This window comes from Cucumis melo, chromosome 3, assembly GCF_025177605.1.
Source record: "Cucumis melo cultivar AY chromosome 3, USDA_Cmelo_AY_1.0, whole genome shotgun sequence".
NCBI classification, from domain to species: Eukaryota; Viridiplantae; Streptophyta; class Magnoliopsida; order Cucurbitales; family Cucurbitaceae; genus Cucumis; species Cucumis melo.
Window position 1 is genome coordinate 3,826,624 of NC_066859.1, and position 17,621 is coordinate 3,844,244.

General features: G+C 32.4%; 2 long non-coding RNA genes across 3 annotated transcripts; one reads left to right on the forward strand and one right to left on the reverse strand.

Annotated features, from left to right (window-relative positions):
* Positions 1 to 673: 673 nt before the first annotated feature.
* Positions 674 to 1,166, reverse strand: LOC127148376 (uncharacterized). The gene is made up of 3 exons (XR_007819325.1): positions 1,101 to 1,166; positions 932 to 1,027; positions 674 to 850 (listed from the first exon to the last, which is right to left on the reverse strand). It is a non-coding gene; the product is annotated as an uncharacterized LOC127148376 (long non-coding RNA).
* A 4,210-nt stretch (positions 1,167 to 5,376) lies between these two features.
* LOC103485589 (uncharacterized) lies at positions 5,377 to 16,106 on the forward strand. Of its 2 annotated transcripts, XR_007819327.1 has the most exons (6): positions 5,377 to 5,475; positions 12,334 to 12,438; positions 12,511 to 12,604; positions 15,158 to 15,376; positions 15,450 to 15,552; positions 15,634 to 16,106. It is a non-coding gene; the product is annotated as an uncharacterized LOC103485589 (long non-coding RNA). The 2 variants fall into 2 exon arrangements; XR_007819326.1 differs by having other exon boundaries at positions 15,158 to 15,552.
* Positions 16,107 to 17,621: the final 1,515 nt, after the last annotated feature.

Sequence of the window (17,621 nt, forward strand, 5' to 3'; positions counted from 1 at the left end):
ATAAAAAAATTGCTTGCACACTAGCTATAATGCCTACTACTCAATGCACACAATAATACCTAATTCACCTGCAATGCACACAATAATACCTAAAATTCCAGCATACACTTCCAACACTTACATATAGTCACATATCAATAAACACAACTATATTCAATACTATAAGTCCAACTACTCCAAATCCTCCAATATATACACTTATATATAATCACACATATCAAACAACACATCCTACCATCCATGGCAAACCAATAGTAAACACCTAAAACGCATAAGATCCAACACTAAAATACAAGCACACTTTTCCACACTTCCATATAGAACTACAACAAATACACATCATCCAACACTTACATATTATAAACACAACTATATTCAACACTATAAGTCCAACTACTCCAAATCCTCCAATATATACATAATCACACATATCAAACAACACATCCTACCATCCATGGCAAACCAATAGTAAACACCTACAATGCATAAGATCCAACACTAAAATACAAGCACACTAACGCCATTAAAGATAATATATAAGATCGTGATTTATAAACACAATAGAAGGTTCCTTCACTAACTAAAGTATAGGTACAAACTATCTAACAAACAACAATTAGTACGGGACCACATGCCCTTCAAAAAACTATAGGACTGCCGTCCCCTACAAAAACTTAACTCGACCAACTACTAACCTAACTACAAAAATCAACTACTAACCTAACTACAAAAATCAACTACTAACCTAACTACAAAAAGCAACTACTTACACAAATCTGCTAACAAAAGCTGCCCATTCAGTTCGAATCTCATCAATCTCCTCTTGGCTATATGCATTTTTGGTATTGAACTACACACAAAGAGAAAGATATGGAAAGTATGAGTTTGGATCACAAATTGTAATATGTAAAAAGTTAAAGTAGAAACTTACAAGGTTAGTAATAGAAGTACTAGAATTATGCACTATCTCATGTATGTACTTTTGCACGTAGTACCCGCACCCTACAGAATCCAATTGACGAGGGCACTGCATGTATATCAATTGAATACAAATTAATCTTATGTTTCATAAAAAGTAATAACCTGTAAATGCAAATTACCTTTACAGGTCTCCATTTTGGAGTTGATCGATAGCGTTGTAGATCGTGTTTCGCTTGCCATGTCTTCAACCCTCTAAATATTTTTAAACATTAGAAGACAAGAAAGTTAAAAAAAAATCGAGAAAATAACGAAACTAAGTAAACTTAAACTGAACCCACATTCCAAAAACTAACAAGTTCTATATAAACCGAAAAGAAACTACAATAATATTAAGCTAAAATTGTTAGTAAAATGATAAGCATAACTCATCTCACACATATTGTTTATAATATTAAGCTCAAAAGTTAAAACTTTAATATTCTCATCTCATATTTTGCAAGAAAATGAAAAACAACTAAATAGTCATAAAATCAACAACAATTACAAAACTTGTAATCGAATTATTTAATATTTTTGTGAGAATATTGAATCTCTATAAGTTAGCTTTTGAATCCTTGAAAGTTTCCGACACCCAAAACTTGAAAGTGAAGAACACCTCAATACTGTTTTGGGCATATTATAGACTTTGGGCTTTGATGGCTTTTGGACCAAGTAAGTTGGACTAATTAGGATATTTTTAGTAGAAGAATTGCATATATGAGAAATTGAATTCTCTGACATTCCAATTACCATTAAACTGAAACATTCAACTTATAGTGTAATAAACCATTAAGATATCGAATTAAAATTGAATACGATCTCAAGAGGCAATAATACTTTTTTACTATTATTATTCTTACTTTTTACTACTTGATGGAGCAGCATTGAAGCCTATATAGTAAGTTTTTTGTCAGAATAAGAATGCATCAAAGTAAGGAAAACTGCTAACAAAATCGACAAGCAGGAGCTGCCATTAACCATCCCTTCACTTTTTAACTGACATGTCTTTTTCATTTTATTTTTCCCAAAAAATAAAAAAGGAAAAGGGGGGAAGATAAGCATTTCAAAAATTAAAATTATAGATATTACAAGATGATGATAATATATGGAGAGATAATGAATTTACAAATCATAGTGATGTCCCTTTCATCCTAATCTTTCTACTTCAGAGGTGTTAAACTTAAACCCTATGCTCTTGAAGTCAGATTATATATTCCTAAGAGTAATTAAAAAATCTAGAGATTAAAAATTTTCATTCAATTTAAATAAAAAAAAATATTAAATAATTCGATTACAAGTTTTGTAAATTTCAACATTGAAATGTGTGTTTAATGTGCTATTTTATAGTAAAAGTAAAGGAAGAAGACCAGAATATTCTCACAAAACAATATGAATTTTATGAAATTATAACAGAAGGAACATAAACTACTCCAGGCAGGTCAATACAAACTATACAACTACTCTGATCTTCATATGAATGGAAACGATAAAGAAAGAAAATGCTAGAATGATTATCTAGTTTAATTGACTAATCAAAACTAGAAAGAACCTCACTGATCTTAATATGAAGAGGAAAGATCAAGAAAGAAAATACTCTACCTTAGCTACATTATCTACCTTAGCAAAATCAAACAAAAAGTTATTAACCAAATTCACGACCTTCCCTAGCTAGCATCAAATTCAACCACAATAGAATGAAGGAGAGAACACATAGAAGATAAAATATTTGCGTGTGTGCATGGGGTTGATTTGCAGAGAGTAACAACGTGGAAGAAAGTGCACGTGATATACAGTTTATTCTTTGTGAGAAAAGTGGCAGCCCATATAAACACCTTCATATTCTACTGTCTTGTATTACCAGCCACATTTCAGTTTGACCAAATACAGCAGTTTGACCAAATACAAACTTCCAGTTTGACCAACATTTCAACATAGCACAACATCTCTAACCTGTACCTGTCAATACACCTCATCTACCAAATACAAGAAGCTTATACTAAACGCAACTCCAGCCATTTCATCCTTATTTACAGCATTATTGTAATTTATGCTTTTCAAGATTCGTCGACGCCAATAAAGCCCGCAACACAAATCTTCCAATGCAACAAGACAAAATTTAGACTCTCTTCCTAGTTTCTAATCTACTTACCCCACACACAATCATACACAAACAGAATTTTTGTGAACGCGTTTCAAGCATCACTGACTAATCAGAATTCGACACAAACAACTAACATCAGGGTACTTCCCCGACTGCATCCAATAATCAGAATTCGACACAAACACCGACTGCATCCAATAATAATGTGCAATTTTTTAGGTTTTGCAGCAGAATAATAAGTGATTTTGAGGTTGATTTTAATCAAAGCATCAATACAATTATGTTCCAATTTTTTGGGTTTTGCAGCAGAATTGATGTGTGACCGCATCATATGCCAAAATAGTAAATATGCATGAACAGAAAACTACTCGTATTCTATATGCCTTGACAACTTTCCCTTGTCTAAGAATCCATAATCTAAATCGAAATCAAAAAACATGCTAAAAACCCCAAATGAAAGAAGATGGAAATTTTACCGTGAACGCGGACGAATTTGATTCCAAGGGTGGGCGAACCTAGTTGCTGGTTGATGTGAACGCGGACGAGCGGATGAGTTTCAAAAAACCTGGTTGCTGTGAACGCGGTTGCTGTGAACACGATTGCTGTGAACGGGGACGACCGGACGAATTTCTTTAGAAGGAGAGAAATGCGGCCGAATTTGATTCCAAGGGTGGGCGAACAGAACAACAATCGATCGGAATGGTGGCGGCGATAGAAATGGTGGAGGCGATAGAAATGGCGGCGTCGATTAAAATTGGGGCGTCGATCGGAGAAGAAATGGAGAAGAAATGAAGGAAGTTCGGAGAAGACGAGGGTCGAGATTTGGAATCGAAGAGGTCGAAAAGGTAAAGTAAGAGAGAGATATTCACGAAAAAAATTATTAAAAAAAAAATTAAATGGACCTTTAATGTCGGTGGAAAACCGACATTAAAGTGTCTATTTTTTCACAAAATAAAAATATTAAAAATTAAAATTTAAATGGACCTTTAATGTCGGTTCTCAAAATGGCGGACCTTTAATGTCGTTTTAAAACCGACATTAAAGCTTTGTCTTTAATGTCGGTGGAGAACCGACATTAAAGATCCGCTTTTTCAAAACCGACACCAATGGTCTTTTTTCATTTTTCCCAAGCGACATTAAAGCCTATATTTGTTCTAGTGCACCTCTGCAGATGCCACAAGCCTATGTACGTCAGTCACACGCCTCTGCACTTTGCCGCGACCCTTACTTTATCCATAGACATCGCTGCCATTTCTTATTCGCTAACAGACACTGCCACCTTTCCGTTTTCCGCACCTGCCGCCTTTCCACCACCCCCATCCTACTTCTCCCCTCGGCCCTTACTTTGTCCACAGAAGCCTTGCGATTTTCCAATTTTTTCGAACAGCCGGGCACACAACACTTCGTCTTCTCAATCATCATCGACATTATAGCTTCAAACGCTCACTTAGTTTGATACATCTTAAACTCTCATTTTATTTTATTTGAAACTAAAAGTTAACAAATTCTTGTTGTCTAATTCCTTATAAAATAATTTGAAACCAAAGTTTATCTTAATATTTATTATGTAAGGATATGGTCATATATTTATTTGTTAACTTTACTTCCATGTTAATTAAAAATAAAATTTGATTTGTTATAAGTTGATGCAATCTAATAAGTATTGTGAATTGTTTTTATATGAAATCTAACAAGCATTGTATATATTTGATAGTTTGGGGTTGTTTGTTATACAATATGAGTTTGGTGATATTAGTTGATTATTTATCTTTTGATTTGGAATTAGTAGAAATACTTATTAGATTTCATACATATTATTATATGAAATCCAATAAGGCTTAATTTTGGAAGTGATTTTGAGATATGAGTATGATAATATTTGTTATTATATGAAATCTAATAAGTATTGTATATGTGAATTACTATGACTATCCTGCAGTTATGTTAGTCATAGATTTGTATGGAATATTAGTTGGGTGATCTTTGTTGAACTTGAATTTGAAGCATGCTCTTGGGGTTGTATCTAATAAGTATTGTATATGTGAATTGCTATGACTATCCTACAACTATGGGTTAAAATTGTTGTTGCATCATTGTTGTAGAGAAGAATGGAAAAGGTAAAGCTCATTTTTTGAGATAATTATTTAAGAAATTAAAAGATAAAGGCAAAGGAGAAAAAAGTATATATATATATTAAAAAAAGAAAAGAAAAGAGACCCGAGAGAAGTGGAGTAGAGAAAAGAAGGAAATGGATTGAGTGGGTTTTTCTTTTGTCTTATATTAAAATCCACCACTGGGAAGATCATTTCTTATCATTCATTACCGAATTTTTTCAAAGAATTTGAAGAGAAGAGTGGAGAGAGGAAAAAGGTGACGTTCTGAAGAAATTAGGGCAGAAGACAAGATTTCTCAAGGTAAAGCTTCTTACTTAGCAAACTTTCAGTTCATCCAGCAACCTTATGTTCTTTTGATGATTTCTAGCCAAAAAAAAGGAGTTAGAAGTTGAGACTTATTAGGTTTTAAAGTTAATCCTCTTCCCCATTGAGGGCAATTTCTACCAAAGTTTATGGAGCATATTTGAGCTAAATCTGATGATAAGTTAGTAAAAATTGAAGAAGAAAACAAGCTATCGGATCTATGCGCGAATCAGAAAGGACTCTAGTTTTCTTAGTAACCCGAGGTGTAGATGTGGAATTAGGAGCTCTATTTGGTAAAGTTAGAAAGCTTATTCAATTACCTACATTTTCTATGAAGAACATTTGAACTAAAAATATTTGGAAATAGGTCAGAAGAAAACCGAAGGGTTTCTGGAATCGCTATTTGAAGTAGTTTTTGTTTCGGGAGAAATTTGGACAAATCTATTGAGAATTAGGTTTTCACGTCTTCAAGTAAAGTTATAGAGGACTTTCAAATGGAGATTTTGATATAAAACTCACTTAATGTACGACATCTTTTGTATGTCATAGTATGTACGTCATACAATGACTACAGAACTTAGGGTTTTAGCACCTTGTTATCGTTTGTTTTGGTAGGTTAAGAAGAAGTAGACCAACACTACTACAAGAAATCGAGGGCCTCCCGATGTAAAAAAGTGGGTCAGGATAACGAACGTCAAGAAATAGCACATACGCTAACACCATAAGTTGTACGTCGACAAATGAATCTTTCTTGACGTTGAATTCATGATGTAAGGAATAGCTAGCCAATCACCGACGTCGTACACGTACACATCAGGAAAAAGAAAAGTAGACAATTAAATAATAATTTTCTTTTCCTCGACACCATGCATATATACATTGGGAATGGATTGGCTATCCCCGATGTGGACATTTACAGCTTCGGAAAAAAGGAAAACAATTAAATAATAAAATAATAATTTTCTTTTCCCCAAATACCATGCAATTAATGTCGGCAACAAATGACCTATTCTCGACTCGTTACTAATGGTGTAAAAAATATGGTAATATATCCCCGGTATGTTATTAATGGTGTTAGGAATATGAGGGTTCTCCCGATGTTTTCGTGGTATGTCAGGAGTTCTCTTGTAAAACCATTTTTCAATTATGTGATTCACATAACTGAAAGAGAATGAGAGAAAATAAAGAGATAGAGAGACCAAGAACCTTACCACCACTCACCGTTCCACCAATCGCCATCGTCTGCGGCCTCTAACACCACCACCTTCATTAGGTAAGTGTTTCATTTATTTTTTTGTTTTAGTTATTGTTTGGTTAAAGAATTATTTTTTAGATTCATATTTGAATTAATTAGTTGTTGGATTTTGATTTTGAATTAGTTTTAGGATTTAGGTTTTAAATTAGTTTTAGGATTTAGATTTTCAAATAGGTTTAGGATTTAGATTTTGAATGTTTTTTAGGATTTAATATTGAATTTGAATTTGAGGGGGCAATGATTTAAAATTTTGAGGGGAGATTTGGATTTTGAATTGTTTTTAGGATTTAATATTGAATTAGAATTTGAGGAGGTAATGATTTAAAAATTTAAGGGGGATTTAGATTTTGAAATGTTTTTAGGATTTAATATTGAATTTGAATTTGAGGAAGCAATGGTTTAAAAATTTATTGAGGGATTTAGATTTAGAAATGTTTTTAAGATTTAAAATGGGGAGAGGGTGGTAATGATTTTAAAATTTGAGGGGGCTGTAATTTGTGGTTGAGATTTGTTTTGGTTATTCTGCAGTCCTTTAGTTTAAACTTAGTTTTTTATATTTGTTAGTAGTTTTGTTTGTTGAAAGTGTTAGATAGCTTGTAAAGATTGAAGCAATTTGTGGTTGATTTGTTCTGGCTATCCTGTAGCTATGGTAGCATCTTTAGTTTAAACTTAGTTTTTAATTTGTTAGTAGTTTTGTTTGTTGGAAGTGTTAGGTAACTTGTAAAGATTGAAGTAATTTGTGGTTAGTTTGTTCTGGCTATATTGCAACTATGGTAACCTCGCTCTTTAATTCAAACTTAGCTTTGGGAGATTGGGTACTTTTAAGGTGTAGCTTATTCGTGGAGTAAGTTGGGAGATTGGCACAATGCACAACATGTTGAGTTTGGCGTCAACCATTCTCGATGCCAAGTGAAACATCGAGAATGGGTGGAACTATTCTCGATGATTCACTTTATGGCATCGGGAATGAGGAGATCTCCCAATGTTTTCGAAGTGTGTTGGAAGATCCCCTATTTATTTGAGTTTGTGAATAGAGAACTCACAACGAAAGGAAAAGAGGAGAGGTCGAAAGGTTGAGAGAAAGAGAGAGAGAGATCGCCGTGCCGTCTGTCGTCATCGTCAGGGTTTTTTGTTTTTTATTTTAAAATTAAATAAATATTCTGAATGAATGTATATTCAAATTGTTTGCATGGATAGAGTTAAAATTATTAAAATACATGTTTAAACGTATTGAAATTATTTGAAGTTTAGGAATGAAATTTGTAGGTATAAAATGTATATTGAAATTTGTTATAGGTTTAAGGTTGAAATTGTTGAAATTGTTGACATTTATATTTAAATGTATTGAAATTGTTTGAATTTTATGAATGAAATTGTATGTATAAAATGTATATTGAAATTATTGTAGGTATATGTTTTAACTTGTTGGAATTTATGTTGGGGTTGAGATTGTTATAGTTTTAGGGTTGAATTGTTCAATTATTGAAATTGTTGAAATTGTTGTGGTTATCCTGCAGTTATGGTAGCCTCTAGTTTTTTTTTTTTTAATCTCTTACTATGCTTTGTTTGTGGAATTAAGTGTTAGTTAGATTGTAAAGATTGAAGCATGCATTTTGATTGATTCATTCTGGCTATCCTGCAGTTATAGTAGCCTTTAGTAGTTTATAAATTGTCAAAAGTGTTAGGTGGCTTGAAAGATTTGTTGGAAGCGTTGGGTAGCTTTGAAAGGGAAGTAATATGTGGTTAGTTTTTTTTTTGCTATTCTGTAGTAATGGTAACCTTTTTAGTTTAAACTTACTTATAGTGAAATTAAGTACTTGTGAAGCATAGCTTATTTCATAGGGTAAGTTTGAGTATTTGAGAGGACGAATATAAGACTAATAAAAAATATTTATGTTTTAGGTCTTTAATGATGGACAAAGGTTGGATGAAACTTAGGAGTAAGTTCTCGGTTTAGTATAGATAGGAAGTGTCCCAATTTTTAGAGGTTGCAAGGTATCACGTCGATGAGTATGGATAAACAAGATGTCGATGCAAGAGATGTATGAACTCAAATTGGGACTCACTAGAGGGTGTGGAGTGACATCCATTAACGATTGGAATGTCCTCCCTCCTATACAGATCGGGAGTATCATAAAGAGCCAACGAATTTCTATAGAGGTATAGAAAGATTTGATGAAGGAACTAGTAGTAACCCTTTTTCATGAACGAACTAGCAACAACCTTTTTCCTGAAGAAAATGAAATGTTGGGTATGCTTCATAATTTATAAGCTCCAATTGAACACGTAGAAGAAATAGAGGAAGTTTTGGAGAATGACATGTCGTTTAATAGTGGGTTAGAATAGGAGACAACGAACATATTTCAGGAGTTATTAAATGAAGCACGTAGTGAGCTATACCCTAGTTGTTCAGAATTTTCATCCCTGAATTTCTTGGTTAAGTTGATGCATGTCAAGATTCTCAATGGTTGGAGTAACAAGTCCTTTGACATGTTATTAGAGCTATTAAAAGCAACATTTCCAATGTGTAGTACTACTATCCCTAGTTCATTTTATGAAGCCAAATGAAAACTACGTGACTTGGGCATGGGATATGAGATTATTGATGCGTGTAAGTACGACTGTGTATTGTACTAGAAGGAGTTTGGAAATTTGCAATATTGACCAACTTGTGGTGAGTCTCGATAGAAGGTTAGTCTTAACAAAGAAAAAAAATTTCGCACAAGGTAATGTGTCACTTTCCGTTAATACCGAGATTACAGTGATTGTTTATATCGCAAGAGAGCTTGTCTGACATGAGATGGCATTAGGATAAATGAGTCGGAATAGAGGATGTGTTAAGACATCTTGCTAATGCAGAAGGATGAAAGCATTTTGATTGTGAATTTTCATATTTAGTTTCAGATTCACGGAACGTTCGTTTCGGATTAGCTTTAGATGAGTTTAATCCATTTGGGAATATGATTACCTCGTACGTTATGTGACCTGTGGTGTTAATTCCTTATAATTTATCACCTTGAAAATGCATGAAAGAGTCCAACTTCTTCATGTTATTGCTCATACTTGGTCCAAGATCTCCTAGTAAGGAAATTGATGTTTACCTACAACTGTTGATTGATAAATTGAAAGACTTATGGACTTCTGGTGTGCGTACTTATGATTCTCTCACTGGTTAGTTCTTTCAATCGTATGTAGCCTTGTTGTGGACAATTAATGACATCCTAACGTATGATGACTTATCATGCATGTCACATATGTATGGGAGATAAATCGTAATTCGGGATAAGAGGAAAAATATATTTCATAGAACATCGACGTTATCATCCAGAGAACCATGTTTGGCAAAGTAAGCTACATGATGGAAAGGTACAACATAAGGCTTCTCCAATTGTAATGAATGAGCTCGATATCTTAGAACAACTAGGTTCGTTGGATTTTTCAGTTATGAGTAAACATCTCTCACTGAAAGATGAGAAATGAAAGAGAGCTTTCAATTGGACTAAGAGAAGTATCTTTTTCAAACTTTCTTACTGGTTCAGACTACTATTACGACATAAACTAGATGTAATGCATATTGAAAAGAATGTTTATAACAACTTGGTTGGTACGTTGTTGAATATTGAAGGAAAAACAAAAAATACCACAAATGCTCAATTAGACTTATAAGATTTGAAAATAATGAAGCATTTACACCTTATAGAAGTTGGTAACAGTTTTATGAAACCACATGCAACGTACACGTTGACTAGCAGCGAACAAGTTGCATTTTGCAAGTATATAAAATCAGTTAAGTTTCTCGATGGATTCACTTCTAATATTTCACGATGTGTGAATGACAGAGACAAGAAAATATCATATGTTAAAACACACGATTGTCATGTTTTGCTACATCAACTTCTTCCTATTGGTGTTCAAGTATATCTACCAAAAAATGTGTCCACTGCTATTACTGAATTGTGAGGTTTTTTCGTGACTTGTGTCCAAGAACGATAAGAATAAGTGATTTGGACCAATTATAATCAAATATCATAATCATACTTTGTAAGTTGAAAAGAATATTCCTACCTACCTTCTTCAACGTAATGATACACCTTGCCGTTCACCTACCATATGAAACCAAAATTACTGGTCCGGTCTCTTACAGTTAGATGTATCCATGGAAAGAAGTCTACGCATGTTAAAATAATTTATTCGAAACAAAGCACGTCTTGAGTGGTCTATTGCAAAAGCATATATGATGAATGAATTAGAGACTTTTTGTTCGAGATATCTAAGTGGGATTGAAACTCGATTCACTAGGGATGAGTGAAATGATGATAGCATTCTCAATGACGAGGTAATTGGTGAGTTTGAAGTGTTTGTCCAGAAAGTACGACCATTAGAGACGTCAAGTTTATGAACTCTATCATAGGAAGAGAAATACCTCGCACATTGATACATCCTCAACAATGTAGATGAAATAACGGACTACCGCAAGTATGCATTTCCAACTTTATACTTCACTGGCTATTTAAAATCTTTGTTATTGTAGTCATGCAAACTCACAATTATCTATTTTAGGAAACACTTATGGTTGATACATCATCAAGCACAAAGTGCTTTTGACTTATATAGAAGACATCAACGAGCATTTCCTAATTGGTTTAAAGCTCAAGTATATACCATACATGAATTTGGGAATTGATATATCTTATTTGAGTATTTATATATAATCATTTACATGAATTTCAAATTCTAGAAATGTGTAAGAGAGAAAATATTTCTCATGATTTCTTCTCACTTGCGATAGGACCTTCATCTAAAGTTTGCTCTTATAGTGGATGCATTATCGGTGGGGTACGATTTCACATGGTAGAGCTTGATTCTTGACGTACTACACAAAAAGTGAAGTCATGGTAGTCTGTGAAAACAGTGGCAGTGGAAGTGCCGACAACAAATTCTATGGTGTTTTAGATGAAGTGTTGGACGTTCAATATCCGCTAGAACGACGTGCTTGGTTGTTCAAGTGTAGATGGTTTGACACTGACAACAACAAAAGTCATAGGACACATGTGGAATTAGACTACAAATCAATCCACACGTCGCGTTTTTTGTTTGTTGAGGAACTGATCATTCTTGCGAACTAGACACATCAAGTCTTTTACCTCAAGGACCCAAAAAATGGTACCAATTGAAAAATTGTTCAAGCGGTCCAAAATAAATGCATATGGGACATGCCCAAAGTGGAGGATGTTGAGAATAAGCAATTGAATATATTGGAAATCGTTGTCGGACATCGTATGGATTGAAACATTGAGGATGACACTCTGTGCAGACCTAACATTGATCCTACGGTGGTGGAAGGATTGGTTGTGCGTGATTTCGTTGACGACTTTATAAACGATGATTATGAATAATTATCACCTCAAAGTGGATCAAGTGACAACGAATAATAATGGCGAATTATGTATCCATATATTTCGTTATTTTATATATATATATATATATATATATATATATATATATATATATATATATATATATATATATATATATATATATATATATTCAGTTTGAGATACTCTCATTTGTTTAATTAATTTTGATTTTTATGTCAACAGGTACTATGTCATCATTCCCCAGTAGTTTCCAAGATACATATGATCTGTTTCTAGAGTTCGACAACGCGTTCAATAACGGGGATTTCACGGTGGGCAACACTTTAGGTTAGTCCCATTACTTTGATGACAATTGCATAAACATGAAGTTTTGTTTCTGATAGTGCTCTGTTTTCTTAGATGGCTCTCAACCCACGCACACTCCTAGGAGACGTCAGCACTCCTTGTTGCCACATCCCCGAGACAACGTGGAGTAGCCAACATCCTAAAAATGGTTAGTTTCAAAATAAAATAGGAGTCGCCACCAATCTTTTTTACAGTATGATTGGACACCGGAATAAAGTAAACACTTTTAAATAAATGAAAAAAAAATATATGATCTTCGAAAACTAGAGTTGAGTTCACAAGTCATTTGTGTATGAGGAAGGTGCTAGCATCCTACAACACCCGTTTAAAAAACGAGGCCAAATTTCAAATCTTGAATAAAAAATAAATCTTGAATAAAAAATATTCTTTAATTTCTTTTAAAACAAACATCTTATTTCACCCTTCATTACTACAATAAGTGGAGAGTATTCCATCAATTAGACTATATTAAAGAAAATTTTCTCACATCAAGAAAGTGAGAAATCAGTACAATTTCTCAAAATCCGACAAAGGAATAGTCTTCTAATAAAGAGATATTTTTTTTAAAACATTAATTAAAATCATTTTCTATTGGGATCAAATCTTGGACTCTCAAAGATGTGATCCATTGCCTCAATTATTCTAGAAAATCGGACTCTCAGGTTTTCTAGATTCCATCGTAGGATTTTGTTTAGGAAAAATGGTATAAGTTATTAGAAAAGATTGATTAGAAAACCTTATGAAATCATAGATTAAATTTTGAACGTTTGAGAAAACATAAAAAGTTATAACTTTAATAGGAAAATTTTCTAAATGGTTTTAAAAAAAAAGGAGTTTTGTGAAATATATTGAAACTTAGAAAGATTTAAATTAATTAGAAGAATTTTAAGACATTGAAAAATTTAATCATAAATATTTATAATTTTTAAATAGAAATAAAAATAAGACTTAATAGGAATATTAGATAAGTAAAAATAAGAGGAAAGAAGCATTGTAATAAATTAAGAAAACATAAAATAGCATATTGAGATTTTTATAAAAACATATTGGAGATCAATCTCGGATTTTTCAAGAATTGATTTCCTCATCTCAAGAATTTAAAAAAATCGAACTCTCAAATTTCCTCGATTCCATCGTTTGATGTTCTTCTTAAAAGAAAAAGTAATTTAAAATGTTAGCAAATTTAAACAATTATTAGCAATAACATATTAATTGACCACAAAAGAAGAGAAAAAATATTAAATAACATATAAAAGGCGAGAAATAAATAAAAATGTTAATTATATATAAAACAAAAAGTAAAGATGCAATATATAGAGAATAAAGCTTAAGAATAAATTAATAAAGGAAAGACATAATAATAAATAAAAAAAGAGATAAACAACAAGGTATGAAGAAATATGCAATAAATAAAAAATATATATAAAAGAAAAGTTTACAATATAATAAATAAATAATTATAGAAAGAGGAAAGTAGAGAAATAATAACAAGAATAATAAGCAAATATTTAATCATTTAACTTTTTTCTTTTTCTTTTTTCTTTTTTCTTTTTTCTTTTTATTTTATTTACATTTTTATGAAAGCTTAAAGAAAGATAAATAAAATAATGACAATAGTAAGAATAAGAAAAAAAATAAAGAACTTTGAAGGAAAATAAACAAAATAATAAGAAGAAGATGAAGAAAAAAAGAAAAGAAAGAAAGATTGAAATCCAACACGTTAAACTCAATTGTTGTATGAAAGGTGAATTAGTGGGACGAAATCCCTACCAAGCACCACCAACTAAGTTCGAGTTCTTTTTCTTTTTTATTGGATTTTTGGCATTGTAAAGAGTTTTTGAGAGAAAAATGAAGATTTAGGGGGTTGTTAGAAGAGAAAATAAAATAGATGTTATAGATCTTTTGATTTTTTTAAGAAGATATGAACGTTAAGAGAAGCAGGGGCTATGGAGGTTAAAGGTTTAAATGAAGAAAAGAGGATGTGAAGGCTATAAAAATTTCTAGGGTTTTTCTGTGTTACTTTTTTTTTTTTTTATAGATGAAGAAGAAGAGATTATTTATAGACAAAATAATTTTTATAAATTGCGAAAAATTCAAAATGGTAAGGGTTTTTTAGAATTTAAAATAATATCATCTTTGGCCTACGCTTTAAAAAGGCATGGAGCCTTTTGCAACAAAAACCAATTTAAAAAGTTGTCACGTCTAGTATTTCTTTACCCACCTTAGTTACCTAACTAATTGGTTTAGTTTCATTAAATAAACTACCAACAAAAATTAAAAAGTAATTAAATAATAATTTTTTTTTTACAAAAGTTAGTTAATTACAAAATTAAAAGTAGTCATATTAAGGTAAAAATTAATCTAGCAATTAAATTGATTTTAAATAAGGTCGGACAAAATTGGGTGGTTACACTTTCGAAACTTGAAGTTGGAAAGGTACGTACAGAAGAATGGGAAGATCCCAATCTTTATCACCCCAAGAGTGGAGAAGCCAATCTCGCTACACACTGTTCGGTTTAGTAACACTATCGGTGTATTAACACGAGATACATTTCCACTCTGCTGCCTTAAGTGGGATGATGTTCCTCTGGAGTACACTGAGGTTGTCAAAGGTGGTCTATAGGTCACATTTATAAATTACTTTACATATATGTTAAACCTACATATACCAAAATCTAATTCGTATTTTTTTCGTTTGTAGCAATGGTTCTTGCTTGATTTCATAAATCAAGCACTTAATCAATTTGTTGAGCATCAAACACTCAGCACGTAGAAAGAGTTTAAAGAAGACTGCCATAGGCATTTTAAGCAATTCAACGACCCTGAACAAGCAGTACGTGCCAACCCACCGAACAAATTGATGCATCATTTGGAAGATTGACACTTTCTCTGCGATCAGTACTTAAGTCGACAATTTCAAGTGATTTACATCTTTTAATGTTCCTTAACGTTTGTTCTTTTTTTTATGTAACATTTTTATTGTTTGCATGTAGGAGCAATCAAGAATCAACAAGGTTGCTAGAGCAAAGCAACCTTACAACCATAGTAACAAGTCCAAGTCGTTCCTACAACAACATGAGCTTACTAAACAACGAGGTTAGCCAATGGACTGTGTGGACCTTTTGTTTTATTTTTTACTTTTAATTGTGAATTCATAACTTAACACTTTGGGTGCAGCATCAAATGTTGGAGTTCCAATCCCAACCCACCTCAGAAGGTTCTCAACCACTCCCCAAGGACAAGATATGCGAGATCGTTTTGGGTAAACGATCGGGCTACTCAAAAAGTCTTGGTAGGGGCCCCAAGCCCAAGTCCCAAAAGACTGGTAGAAGTTCTTCGTCTTCATATTCGCAAGAAATGCACTCTAGAGAGATTACTGAACTAAGATCTAGCCTTGAGTGCTCGCAATTGAAGATTGAAGAACAAAAAAGTAAGCTTGAAGAACCTAAATGATTAATTGAAGAACAATAAAGAACGTCGAAGTAGCAAGCCCGACAAATGAGGAAGATGATTGAGGAAATGAGTCTGGCACACAGAGGACCTTTGGAATTTAGTTTCTAATTATATAAATTACAATTTTGTATTTTAATAATTTTTTTAATTTTGTGTTAGTAGTCTTTCTTATTAAATTTAAATTGAGTCGGAACACAAAAGAGTACCTCTGGATAAAAAAAATATTTGAACATAATAATTAGAAAAAATTATATTAAAATTATCTCTTGACGTACAAAAGGCATTAAGAATGATGCCCTTCAGTCGATGTTGTAAGCAACCGTCGGGGCAACCTTCTTCAACGTTGCGTCGGAAGTACCTTTCTCCTGATGCAATGATGGGATGTTGAAAGTCATTTATTGATAACGTGCTCCATCCATCGGCATTTTCGACGTTAGGAGTAAGTCATTCTCGATCTCGGGAGACCCCCGATTTCTTGTTGTGCAAGTATACAAACCAATAATATAGCTAATCAGTGGCAAAAAATGAGTTTCGAAAATTGTTTTCTAAATTTGTTTTTTCAGTTTAAATATTTACGATATTTAAATCTAAAAGTATGAACAAAACATATTTTTATTAATAGTTTCCAAGCACAAGAATCAAGTTTATATAATTCAACGAGATATATATAAACTAGCATGTAAATGTTGAATTCATGAAATGTATTTAAGATAGGTATTGATTTAAGCGAAGCATGTTTTGTAGCTAGCATTCAGTTGAAGATTTCTAGTTTTGTGAATAAGTTGAGTATGCTTGAGATTTAAGGAAGAAAGAATAAGCATGCATGTTTGAAGTTATTCATGTGATTTCTGAGGTTTTCATTAACTACATGACTAAGATATTGAGCCTGAGGCTAGTGACACTAGGTGCATACAAGAAACATTCCATTGTTGATATTAAGTATAATCCATGACAACGATGCTACCATGAGTGCTGGATAGGCTCACTATGACAGACAATGGAAGTGTTATGTAGGCTCCACCACATCATATAGCTAGTATTAGTTTGAAATGTAATTATATCGGGTGTACCATACACAATGTAGAGATGTAATGTTAGTTATACAGTTTTGTAAACATTAAATGTCTTTCTAAAGAATTTTTAAAATAGTTAGTTGGGTACTCATAAAAGTTGTTTAAGTTAAAAATCTTGTTTACGCTTTACTTCACAAATTTATTTACAAGTTCGAAAAGTTTATCACTTGCTAAATTTTAAGAATATCAATTTATCAACCAGTGACTCACTAGGTTTTATAGCTCACCCTTTTAAAATGTTTTCTCACTCTTTAGGTAGACATCGAACTCATGGTGCCTGATACACTACTGTCAATCTGCTAGAGGATTCCTAGAAATTATAGTCCAGGAGGTGGATTATTCTTAGGAGTCTGAACATATATAAGTATTGAGTTTTTTACATGTCATTTAAGACGTAGGCAGTGAGTATTAGTATTCTGGTTTGATTGTACTTTGGTTTGTAGAACTTTTGTTGTCAATATACGTATTAGATTGACGTAATTTTTTTAGAGCAGGATAGGCTGCATTATGTTTATATACAAAGTATGTACAAGTTCCACTGTAAAATGTATGTTTGTTATCTATCTTTAGTTGATAAAATAACTATTAGTTTCAGGTTAAATTTAAGTATGGTCAGAAGGTATCGCATAGAGGACGACG